The following is a 12898-nucleotide window of genomic DNA, read 5'->3' as shown; positions in this document are numbered from 1 at the left end:
TTGTGGCGAGCAGGATTGTCACCGGGACACCGGCATACCGAGACATCAGGATGTCGGGCGCAGCTTAATTAACCATTAATGAGTGACTGTCACTGCTTCCATTCGCAGTACGACCACCTCATTTTGAGCCAGCTTAAAAATATCTCCCCAAGCAGATAGGCTTATCTCGCAGGATTGAGCGCACCGTCCGCCAACTGTCCGACCGATTTCTGATATCCTAGTTTTGATAGCCTTCTTCGGGCGGTGGCAAAAGGGAATTAATGCAGCCTCCCGGCGGGAACCCGGCGACCCATCCCGGTCATCGGTTGGGTTGTCCTGTTGTCGTCTCCCAACTGCAAAGGAAACGCTAAAGCTACTTTCACATCCGGTGGCAGAAATAAAAGCACGACGTCGACAAAACCCCCTCCTCCAATCGGTGCCGCTCACGGCCGACCTGATTTATCGGGGAGTCGTGTCGTAAATCTGTGCGGTCGGTAGTATTATCATGCAGCGACAAGGCAAGTGTGCAAGTCAAATATAATACACTTGCCGTAAAAAAAAGCTCAACCTGCGTTGAAAGGACGGGACTCAAATCGGTACCGTTCCACAATGTGCAGCGTGGAACAAAATCAAACCAACCAAAAAAAAAAACAACCACTTTCCATCAAATGCACGATCTCGGTTTTGCTCGGCTGCCAGATGTAAGGACGTGGTGGCGAACCATGGAATGGAGGGCGCGCACCACCCCCGCCATCTGTCAGCGTTTATGTTAGCGCGCGAAAACTTTCCATAATTGTGCCGTAAAGTGGCAAATTTACAGCAGCAGGAAGTTGTTCCTGGCGCGCGCGAAACCCATGTACACCTACTGGCGGGATGGCGAAGGCGAATGGGAGACCCACACGGAGGCGAAGTATGCTAACTTCTTCTCAATTTTCCTGCAGAAATATTTATTGCCAGGCCACTCGTACTGGTGATGCGATGCGACGAATCGACATCGACAACGGTTAATTAAATTTAATTTGATCGACTTACGCTCACCTAATTGGGCAATAAAAACGGATGACAAATGAACCGCGATCATACGAGGAGCGTTTTGTTTTTCGTTTCACTGCTTTGCATTCGCACCCCAAAACAGAAGACTACATGTAAAACAAACCTGACCCGGAGGTGAAAGTATAAGGATACCTCCTCCAGAAGCCATCAACATCAGCACTCATGCAGCATCCATTGGTTTTTTTTTTTGCCCCCCCGAATGAGAGACAACTGTCATCGTAATGATGTTTCTGTTCGATCGTTATAGAGCTTGATCGACACCTATCTCCTGCCCTTAAGAATTCCAGCATGCCTTCACGCAACAAAGTGTTCTCGCTCGTTAGCCAGGCCTTCACTGCTCGACTTTTATTATGGAATTTTCAATCGATTCTGCATAATTTTACTGCTGACCGCGGTACCCTGCTACACTCCTGCGTGTCCACTGGTACAATCTTAACTTCTGATCAAAGCTTCCCTTCCAACTCCACCATATCGGCTTCCCATCCACTTAATACAACTCCCGGGGATAGAGGATTTGTTTCGGTCTACCGGAGAAAGAGCAAAACTGCTGACGAACGCCATCTAAAAGCGTTTTGGGTTCGTCCGGATCGTAGACATTAGCGAGCGATTGGAACAGGTTCTCCGAGATGTACCCCGAGATGCCTTCCACCGGCTCAGACTTGCGCACGCTCCTATCCATCCCTTCCAGCAGCCGGGAACTGCTGCCAAGACAGTGACAGGACCGGGGCTGGAGCGAAAACCTTCCCCTCGGGAGACGAAGATGAAGTATCGAACGATTATTTATGGACTCTTAAGTTTGATTTATAGCATAACTGAGGTATGAAATGTATAACAAAGTGAAAGGAAAGCCCAACATGGACCCGAAACCGTTTTGTCTCTTTCGTTTTGGGGGTTTCACTATTCTTGCCAAGTGGCCATGGTCGTACTTCGCTACACGCATCTCGCGAGATGCGGCGAGCTAGTTCTTTTTTTATTAGATTCATTTTCATCATCAACCCATGGTTCGGGATAGTAGGGAGCGATTGGGTGAGATTTGGCTCCAACACGAGAAAGAAAACACGTCCATCTCCCTCTGTCTCCTGACGGGGTAACGGGTTCAAAGCTCCTCCACCATTCCTCCTATAAAGGGAATCCCTTGCCGGTGATAGTGCTGCTTTGTTATTTGTATCTCAGTTTCATCCAGCGCTGTGTTTTATTTTATCAACCTTTAATGGGTTTGTTTACGTCTAGCAATTTATCGCAGGACACTGCAGCCCGAGAGCACGACAAAACGCTTCCCCTAAACGGGGGCCCCTCGGTCGGTTGACTCGACATAAAAATTAATCAAGCTCAGTGCTGGATAGAATGGGTTCTGGATCGTTTTGGGACCGATTAGGATGGAGAAAAAAGGGCACGACGCTTTCGTGGAGGTATTTATTGTTGTTATCCGTACTTCGATTATGAGTCACTCGGCAGGAGTTTGTAGATAACACTTGGGACACAGTTTGTACATGCGGTACGAAAAGATTGGTACGATTAAACTGCTGATAAAGTAGTTAAACAGTGGCAAAAGTAAGCAGTACTTCGGGATGATATTTGACTTGTTTTAGTAGTACTCGATAGCAAACATCAACTCAGTTCTCACATTTGAGCAATGGCATCAAACCATACGTGAACTAAATGCTCACACATAGTTTTGTTTAGACATTAATATATTATCGAGTCGTCCAAGATCTTAAACTTGAGAACAGAAATAAAAGGGACGGTAAAGACCCTTTTTTGGCTCGTTATTTAAGAAGAGGATCATGCATTCTGAATGTTTTATGAAAGAATTGAAGAAGTAATAAACATGAAATTGATCAATTAAGCTCGAATTGTTCGACAATTGTTCGGAAATGTTTTGCCTTAAGCTCCATTAAACCTAAATTACATCACATTATGAGCTATTTATAGAACTGTAATAAACAATTTCACAGCAAGCAGTCCTGACACCAACATCTTCATCGACCCACATCCAACACTGACAACAATCTCTTCCCGGTAGCACGAAGCACTTCGTAATTTTCCCCCGCGAGTGAGTAATCTTGAAGCCTAGCTCACCTTGCCCATCGTAACCGGCATCCTGACAATCAGGGAACCTCTAATTAGACCAGTCCCCGTAATCTCTGCAGCCCCGAAAAGGTAAATGTTTGTTCGGATTGGGTCGGCGTGCAGGAGTGAAATCGTTTAAACGCGCATATTTATAGGCAACACTAAACCCCGCCGAAAGCACATCCTTAACATTCCGCAGCAGCACGCACGTACCGATATCGATTAACGAGCCATCGTCTTAATTAGCGCTTCTGACGCTGGCCGTAATAGTGTACGGGGTGCGTTTCCACGTACCTTCGCCACGTCAAGTGGTCGTGCGTTTAACGATGTCATGTCCCACGTCCAAAATCCAAAAACAGGCAAACATTCTCGGAAGACACATAAAAGATACGCGCCCAATTTCCCTTCGCAAAGGTGGTACCAGCACGCAGCAGAGACAATTTGGACGACGATTGCAGCGAAGAATAAGGTAACTTTACAAGTGCTTTCGATTGCGGTAAAAAGCTTGTCTCCCGGGCGGAGAACGCTTCAAAACGAAACAACAAACCCATTCGCCATTACTTATCATTAGTGTAGGATTAAATTATACAGCGAATATGTTATCTCATTATTTATTTACTTTTCACTCGCAGTTCTCGGCGCGGCCCGGCACCGTCCGAGGCTCATCTTTGACCATTCCCTGGCCAGCCGAGTCAATTAATCGGTCTCGTTTCGTTTCGATCGATCGGACAATCCCACGATCGCCGAATGTGACCCTGGTCCGGGCCATTTTTTCGTGAGAAACTGCTGCCACACTCCACAGCCGCACAGAAGTGACATTACGTCAGGTTGTGTTCTGATCTTGGGAAGAGCTACTTGCCAAAGATTACCTCCAAAGAGACGCGTAGGATGTGAGTGACGTACAGCTTGATTGTAGTGTGTGCAAATTGCACCTGCCGCTGGTTGAGTGCAGTGTCCAGTTTGCGCTTGCAGAAAACTGTGCACATTAAGTGCGACGAAGGAAGAACTGAGTTTCGCCGTCTAATTCACAAGGTCAGTCACTAGAATTTGTTGTCAGCAATCCCAAAAAATTTAAATTCCGAATTATTCATCCCCATTGAAACCAAAACTTTCCAATCTTTCCGTACACCATACCAACCTGACCTGATCCAAAGTTCGGGAATCGCAGTGCACTCACAACGTCAAACGAAATCTTCTACATCATTTTTCGTAACTTGTTTCTGCACCCGCTGTGAAACGTACCGGTGTGTGTCCGGTACGCTTAGCAAGATCTCCAGCTCGAAGGAAAGCTTTCAATCAAAGTCATTCCGAGCGTATGACATCATCTATCAGCTGCAATCGTTTCGATTTCGGTGTTTTTTTTTCTATTGTAATAGTTTGTATGCTTCTCCTTTCCACGCCATTCCAAAAACTTTCCTCTGTTTTGCTTGATAAAAAATGAACGCTTCGTTTGCGATAGTTTTGGAGCGTACACGACGTTCTTTGCCCAGTCTCCCGAAATGCTCGATCTGCGGTGGTGATGTGACAGGTAGAATTGATGATCGAACACTGCGCGAACGATTGGAGCTCAGGATGACTTGGCTGTTGAGCTACAGTTTTTTTGTGTTATGGTAAGAAGACAGCAAAAGAGATAGAGCTACGAAATTATAACCAGAATAAGGACGATACTTAACGGATTATCGAGGCCACGGTACAGAAATGTGTCAAACCATGCCCAGTAATGCTGTGAACGAACAGCGTTAAACGACCCTATTTCGTCTTCCGGTTGAAGAGATCCTTACCGAGCTGCGACATTTATCACTGTCCCATCATCAAAGCAAAGCTTCTATTAATGTCGATAGATATCACACCCCTAAGAGCGGGTGACACGTTGTGTGCCACTCCGTCCACGCGGAGGATGCACTTCATTCGCCCATACTCATTCGGATGTAATGTCTTTATGAAGACTAAACCTGCAACGGATCCAGCAGTGCCCCATTAACTTACAACACAACGCGTCAGGGTATCGTAAACGCAAACAAAATCTAGAGACCACATTAAAAAGGTGAAGGTTCGTGTGACCACACAAATCCCACACTATCCCAACACGGGCAACCCAACTCAAAACAAACCAACCGGTCTTACGGGAGCCGGCCGAATGTGAGCGACTCTGTCACCCAATAACTTCACCGAATCCTAGTCTCTGCACCTTCCGGACACATAATTACATCGTCCTAGCGAGAAACCCCCTTTAACAGACACACCAACATTCATGGCATCTCGTTAAGCGTTGGGACAACTACGGTCCATACTTACCGGCCGGTGCGAAACATGGAAAATGTGGAGAAGCGTAATGAAAATGAGGACCGTCTCACCGTCCGACGTTACATGCCATGGTGCGGTGTTCTAGCGTGTGGTAGCCACTAGTCCGAACATTCCCGGTCCTACAGGCACTGATAACATGCGACAGGCAAACCCCGAATTGGATCCAATTTCTGTGATTACCTCTCGACAGGATGAACGTTTCCCAACATGGAACACTCATTTGTGCGAAGGACCCAACATTGTCCGGCGCAAAACGGTGCCCACGCCAAGCATCTTTTCATTCGATTTTGGACAAAAGAAGCACACCCGCAATGAAATCTGATAAAAAAAAGAGTCTCAAAAAAGGAATTGTGGCACCATATAAGAGGGCGTAACAACAATTGCTTCGTTTCGGTATTGACCGTTGGGAGCAGGAAAATTCTACCCAAGTGCACTCCCATTTCCCATGCGCTCGTCGGTGCTCGATTTGCATTTTTGCAATTGCAACTGAGCTCTTTCCAAAGTGACCTCGCCTTAACTTGCTTCTGGTTCGTCGCACTCATGCAAAATACGAAACCCAGAACGAACAACCACTGCGGTAGATTTATGTGGCTCATTTTGTCCTCGTCCAGGCATTTTTTTATTCCTTGCATCCGAATACGTGTATGCCTGTGTCACCGTGTGGTATTTCATGTCCAAAAAATCGGTCCAGTACGGTGTGCTGTTCTTGCCATTGCTTGGTACATCTCCAAGGAGAAGAACAAACTAAAGTGCTTTTGTTTTGCGCCTTCTCTTCCTTTTTTTTTTTGGTTGCTGTGTCGTGCTCCGCTCGTACACCGTTTTGTTGTACGGCAGGCCACACGGAGGCCACTGCAAACTTGTACGGTCGTACATGGCACACCGAATAGGCTCTTGAACATTTTAAATTACTCCATTGTACCACCGAAAGTACGTGTAATTTAAAACTTCTCCTGCTCGTCATGCCACGCGCTTCGCACGCCTCGTGGTCTGCCCTTTCGATAGCGTGCTCCAGGTTGACCACAGGTATCGAGCACAAGAACCTTACGAGTGGACGTTCTTGTGATCGGCCCAGCAGAGCAATTGGGTACGAATGGGGCAGAGGTATTTAGATTTGTTACACGCTACAAAGCGAAAAGTAAAATGAGCAAAAATGCTACAAACACATACACTTGCCAGCAGGCGTGGTAAGAAGATTCGGTCGGGCAAATAAAGTGAGCCTAGCGTAAAAGGGGCCCTTCTGGATGAAATTGGACAACTTGAGGGGTAATGAAAGTCTGGACGTTAGTTGTCTCATGCGCCGCACTTTTTCATGTTCGCTCACCATTCCGAACCAGTTGGCCACCATCCGGCCGTCATGTCACACGCTCGGCGGGCACTCGATGAAGTTGGACGATAAAATTGATGAGTCCTGATCGTGCACGAGTTATGGTAGGTAAGGTAGCAGTGACCTTCTCTGTGCCGCTCGTTCTGGCGCGGAGACTGGACAAGATGAGAAGCGATAAATGTTAACATTACGCTGCCCAAACCGATTTCATTTGCATACATTACCCACACAGCCCTCCATTACGATCTTCCAGTGCCACATCCCCGGTCAAACCACAGATCACAGCTCGGTTTGCCGAATTTCGCCACTGGCCACCAGCGTCACTGGTTTGACGTTTTGCGCATAATGGTTCGCTTTTCTTTTTTTTTATTGCTACCCTTTCGATTCCGGACCACCGACATCCCCCTTTACAGCATATCCTGCACAGCCACACACAGGGACAAGGGACAAAACATGGCAAACACATTATGTCACAACGCGAGCGCGAGAAAAACGCACATGAACATTTTCGTAGCTCGTAAATCGAATTATTTAAGCGCAAGCCCTTCACCACGGTGAATGAGTATGGAAGGAGGGTATGGGAAGGATGTTTGGGTGTGAAGACGTGTCAGCTAAAACGGTCGGCAGCAGCAATGTTTGCAACATGCACCGACGGCTCCACCGATTGGACACATTGGTGGAGAAAATCGCTGACACGGTACTGCAAATAGTGGTGTGGTTAAACTGGCCGACAGGGAAAGCGCTGTAAATGTGTGTTTTTTACCATTTCCATTGAAATGAATGGCGTTTTTTTTACATTTTATCCGGCGCATACAATTACATCCCACCGAGCCCGGAACGATTCGCAGAAACTTTAACAGAGAATTTTAAATGCAAACACACGAAACAGGGAAATGGAATGCAACAAGGCATGTGCCATGGACTTTATTGCTTTGCTTTTATTAAATTGAGTGTGAGTTGGGTATATAATATTAATGAAATTATTATCTGTTTAAGATAATACAATATTTGCTGGCTAAATTGACACCCCAAGGATATTCTTATTACTAATTTAAGCTTGCTTTATGCAAGTCTGATTAATACTGTGTTACTTTTATTTTGGATAACCAGTTTTAGTGATCAGTTTTGATTGATTCCGTCTCGAAAAAACAAACGACAAATGCACAGGAGCGTCACCCATATACGGGTGACGTGGTACGGCACGTGTTATAGATTCAGATTTGTTAGTAATGACTTATTTAATTTCAATTTCAATCCATAAATTTGTTTGATACAAAGGCTGAACATAAAAAAACATAAACATATTGTAAATTAACTTAAACTAAACCTAGCCTACACAGAAAGTAGCCAAAAAGATAAGAAAAACAAAACAGAAAATATAAACAAGAAGGAGAATATGCGAGAACGAAAAGAGATGGTGGAGAGGTGGAAATCAAGGAGCTCAGAAGGGAAGTTAATGTCATGGAGAGCGCTTAGTAGTTGGTACAACTACTACAACTCTTCCTATTCCTTGATTATAAAAGCTACAATAACAACTATCTATTGCATTCCATTTGCGTCTTGTTCTCCCAATTTCACGTATTCAATTTTCTAAATGCCACGTCTCAAAATGTTTCCCTTTCCATCTTACCACATCTTATCATAGACAATATCACCTGAATGCGTCAAAAACCCACCAAAATACCACAATCAAACCCCCCAAAAAGACGTACAATTAAATTCATTAACGTTCCATCGAGCCCTAATTCGACCCGAAAGGTTTTATACAGCACCGAGGACCCCAAGAAGATCCCGCCACTAAAGAGAGAGGGTTAGTGACCCGTTCAAACGTCAGGTTTGACTGAGTTGGCCTCCTCCGATCCATCATTTGCATGACTTGCTTTACGTCGAAGCTTAGAATTGGAGAAGCCAAACAAGCCCCAACTTCACGCGAACGAGAAACCATCCGAACGTGGCCGACAAGAGGAAATCGAGAAAAAGTGCCAAATCAAATTTAAGCTACTATCACCCGCTGCGTTTTATGATCTGCCACAAATGTGAATTAGTTTTCTCACATCCACTGTGAGTGGTTCCGTTTGCTTCGCTGATGGAGTGGGGATGGGTTTTTTTTTTTTTTGGTTACCTCAAGACATTCCATCCATCAGAGTCACCAACGCAGACCGCTGTGGTGGAAATAGTTTGTGCATCAGTATTCATGCTGGACGCACAAATCATTCCATCACATTCACTAGCTGGCCGGTACACGGAATGCTTCTGCTACAGCTTGGAGCCCGTAACACTAGCACCACACGCGGATACAAGCCACGGACACTATTTCCCAGCTGGTCCGAAATCCACGGAGGACCCTCACGTATCGAATCAGTGATGAGCTGGCCGCTTTTTGTTCCAACATATCGTACGATTTCTTCTCACAGCATCTCGATAGTGGCCGCCCCAAAGCACAACGGGAGTTCGAGTAATGAATGTGTGCTCTATAAACCCGCACGGTTTCTCACATTCTCCTTCACTCGGTGTTCGGGGTTGCTATCTTGCCGACTAGATCATATTTTTCTAACCGGGCGCGATACGCGATCTGTACGTTGAGGCCTTTTTATGACCGGAATGCTGATGTTTATGGGCATAATTTAATTAGAGACTCGGGACGTTCCGAGCAGCACTTCTTGCTGGACGCAAGTTCTTATTGGGACGCGTCGGAGTCGGAGTGTGTTTGTGTGCTCCGGGAGTGGAATCAATTCGAGCGTGTGCAATCCCGACGAATGATTTCAAACTCCAATATTTACGAGTCCTTCAGCTCGAAGGTTACACGAGATTGAGCCTACAATAAGACGCTCGAAGGTTGTGCTTGTTCTGGTTTTACGACACTCGCAAGGGAATAGCTGGCCAACACTTACAGTTTAATAAGGACATACCGTTTGCTGTTGACTTTAATTTGCCCACGGATTATTGCGAAGATCGCTAACTTTATGCAAGTTAGCGACCGTTCAGAACGATTGCTCAGATTGCTTTACACACAAACACGAACCCAGTGTATTATATGTGCCTTTTTTATAACCGCTTAGCGTCAGAGAGTTGTCCAGTCTACCTATGGAGAGAAATTTACAACCGTTTGGTGTCGTGTGTAGCTGGAAGTGACGTACGGGTGGGATGCAGAGTTCGCAACAGACCCTAAATCAATCGCTGTTCCGAGCCGGAAATTAACTTCGACAACGGTCAATCTGTGAAGCATGCGAAGCAAAAACTGTCCCCTTCATATCGCTATACCCACGGCGCAAGACTTCATTCTAGCGTATTACAAAACGAAAATTTATACCACACGGTCGGGTGGAGGCAAACAAAATGAATTCTTGAACGATTTGATACATGTATTGTGAGTCTTTTGTTGGATAGATTTGGGGCGTAAAATTCATGAAAAGAAATAAAGTTGTCAAGCAAGAATAATGTGGGTTTTACACCATTTTAGTATAACAAGAACGTGTAGTATAAATTGAATAGATTAGACACCAAATTTCAAACTCTGGCAAGTTGCTTTACACTTAAGTAGATAGCATTCCAATCAAATTCTGATTGAGTTTCTGCTGAACAGATACTAACCAATTCACACAGAAAAGAATCGTAATCGAAAACGTCCAACTCGAAACCTCTTTGATGTCCTGTAGCTGGAAGATACAAGGCCATAGTGACACACTTACACACAAACCTTCACAGAGTACAATGGAAAACTAGTGTCCAATTTAATCTCTCCCTTTACCCTTCGTTTGATTAATGCTAGAGATCAATGAAGGTGACTCAAAAGTTGTCAACAAAAAAACTGTCCAATCCTTGGTTTACCGTTTCCTCCTACATCTAACTATCTTTTTTGTCCAACCGAAACGTCGGAAGCCCTTAGCTCCAGTGAAACTAGAGTGCAGATTATCGTGGAGTCCTTTTTTGCGTTCAATTATTCCGACTCGATGCGTTTGTTGTAGAAAGGATGTAGGGGGATCCCTGAAATCCCGCTCACACATAGGTGTTCTCGGCTCCGGTATAAGAGGTCCTTTTTCCTTGATCCGGTTTGAAGCTGACTTTGTCCTGCAGTCAACCTACCTGCCATGTACGTGGTTTTTAAGGGTTTCCCGGCCGGGAGTTAGAAAGTCACCAGCTTTTGTGAGCTGTTTCCTTGTCAAAACTCTATCGTTTCCTGGGATCTTTTGGGCAGTGCGAGAATTTTGCCTGAGTTCTTCGTCAGAACGGCATAGTGGTCCAGCTGGATCGATGCACAAACACAAACTAGCACACGGCAGGCGAGTTGGTTTAATTGTTTGTTGCAGACTCTGGAACCGTCGTCTGGAGTGTGGTGCATAACATCCCCGTGAGACTACGACGGAGAAAGACTACGACGTAATACGACCATTATGCCCTACAGGGGGTGCTCTCCATTGTAAATCCGTTTGGAGCTTCTCGGGGTTGGGTTTAAGTTAAATGTTCTGCTCGTCCGGGACCGAAACCTAGAAGAAGGTGGAAGAGAAACGATAGGAACTAAAAATACGTTATTACGGTAGAAATTCGTACAGACGTTCCTTGGGAGGCGAGACAGGAGAATACGAGATAAGAGGTAAGCGGAGCAGCAACACACACGGAGCAGAAAAAAAACGATAAACGTGAACTTAGCGTGTCCCAAAGACTCCTCACGCTGTAGTGGCCAAAGTGTTGAGGCAAAACGGAACAAGTTCCAGACCGCTCCAACGTACAGTGGGCTATGATGATAGTCAAAACTGGTCGAAAAATATCAAAAATACTCCATTACTTGACGTCTAGTAGTAATCTTCGTTCTACAAGTGCAATATATACTATCAATTTTATGGCGAGTTCAAGATTATTTTACAATATCCAAAGCTTTCTTCAAATTCTTTACGAACACTGCATGGAAACGTTGTGTCCAACAGAAACGAACAAAACGAAATGGAGCAACCGATGGGAAGAAAACGAGCTGGGTAGCAGGCACCTAACATAAACCCTCCCAGCCCTAACCTGAGCCCTGTGTGCGGTCGAGGGTCTCGATGTGGAGTAACCGAACCCAGCACGGGACAATGTCGACGCTTGGAGCACACCTTTGCATGTGTCTTTTTCACTTCTTTTTCGATTCCTATCCGCTGGACGAAGACGTGACTCCCAAGTACGATAGTGAGAGACGGGATCGAGCCGAAGCGTTTCGAATTAAACGGTTCGAGATGTTGGTCCGGCTGCGGTTGCTGTTGCTGATGCTGTGTGTGCCTTCTTCTGCAGCTTCTGACTAGCTGCCTGATGTTTGTCCGCCCGTCCGTTTGCACCCCAAAACCACGGCCAACGAAGGAAACGAACGAACGTTTGGACGAAGAGAAAAGACACGATCAAAACAGGTTTCCGTACCGGTGGTAACGTTCGGGTTTGGGAAAAGCGGGAGTTTTGTTTTTCAAACCACTGCAAACTGCACGGGGGTTTCGGGCGGTTCCTTGACCGGTGCGAAAGGTGTTAATGTCACGTATGGTTTCCCCGTACGGCCGGGCCCCGGTTAGATTGCCGGGGTTGTGCGTAAGCTTCTGTTTGAGCGTTACCAATTAAGCTAATGAAGCGAGACTTCTGCGGCCAGTGGAGCGGACTAGCTCCAGCGGACGTACGGTGGCTTACTTCCAACCGAGAGAACTCTCCAACTGGATGTGTTTTATTACAGTGCGTGCGTGCTCGTTAGAACGCTTTGATCTCTCGCCTGCAATTAGAATCCAATGCAGATGGTGCTGTAACGTTTAACCACCATCCAGCACGGTTCCGCCAGCTTCAGAGCTCGATCCACCCTCCCAGTTCGAGGATCTTTGCCCCGTTTGCAGCGCTTCTTCTGCACCGTGACCCCGGGAAATCCGATAACATCTTTCACCGGTGTACAATTACTCCCGATTTCTCGCTTCTAGAAGCCCGGAATCACGAACTCCATTCCCATTGTACACCAGCGTTCGTGTCGATGGTTTGGTTAGATTGTACTTATCTTACCGTCGAACCGATCTACATGCATACGGGCAGATGACATCAGGATCTATCGTCATCGTCGGACGGAATCCGGCAGCTTAGCTACTGCTGCTATCACTGCTAGTCCTATTAACCGTTGACCATTGTGGTCACGAACGGGATGATTCGCGGTTGGGATTTCCAAAAATAAAT

The sequence above is a fragment of the Anopheles moucheti genome, chromosome 3 (genome assembly GCF_943734755.1).
Source record: "Anopheles moucheti chromosome 3, idAnoMoucSN_F20_07, whole genome shotgun sequence".
Taxonomy (NCBI): Eukaryota; Metazoa; Arthropoda; class Insecta; order Diptera; family Culicidae; genus Anopheles; species Anopheles moucheti.
The sequence above is the reverse complement of the archived record's forward strand: the minus strand, read 5'-3'. Positions refer to the sequence as shown.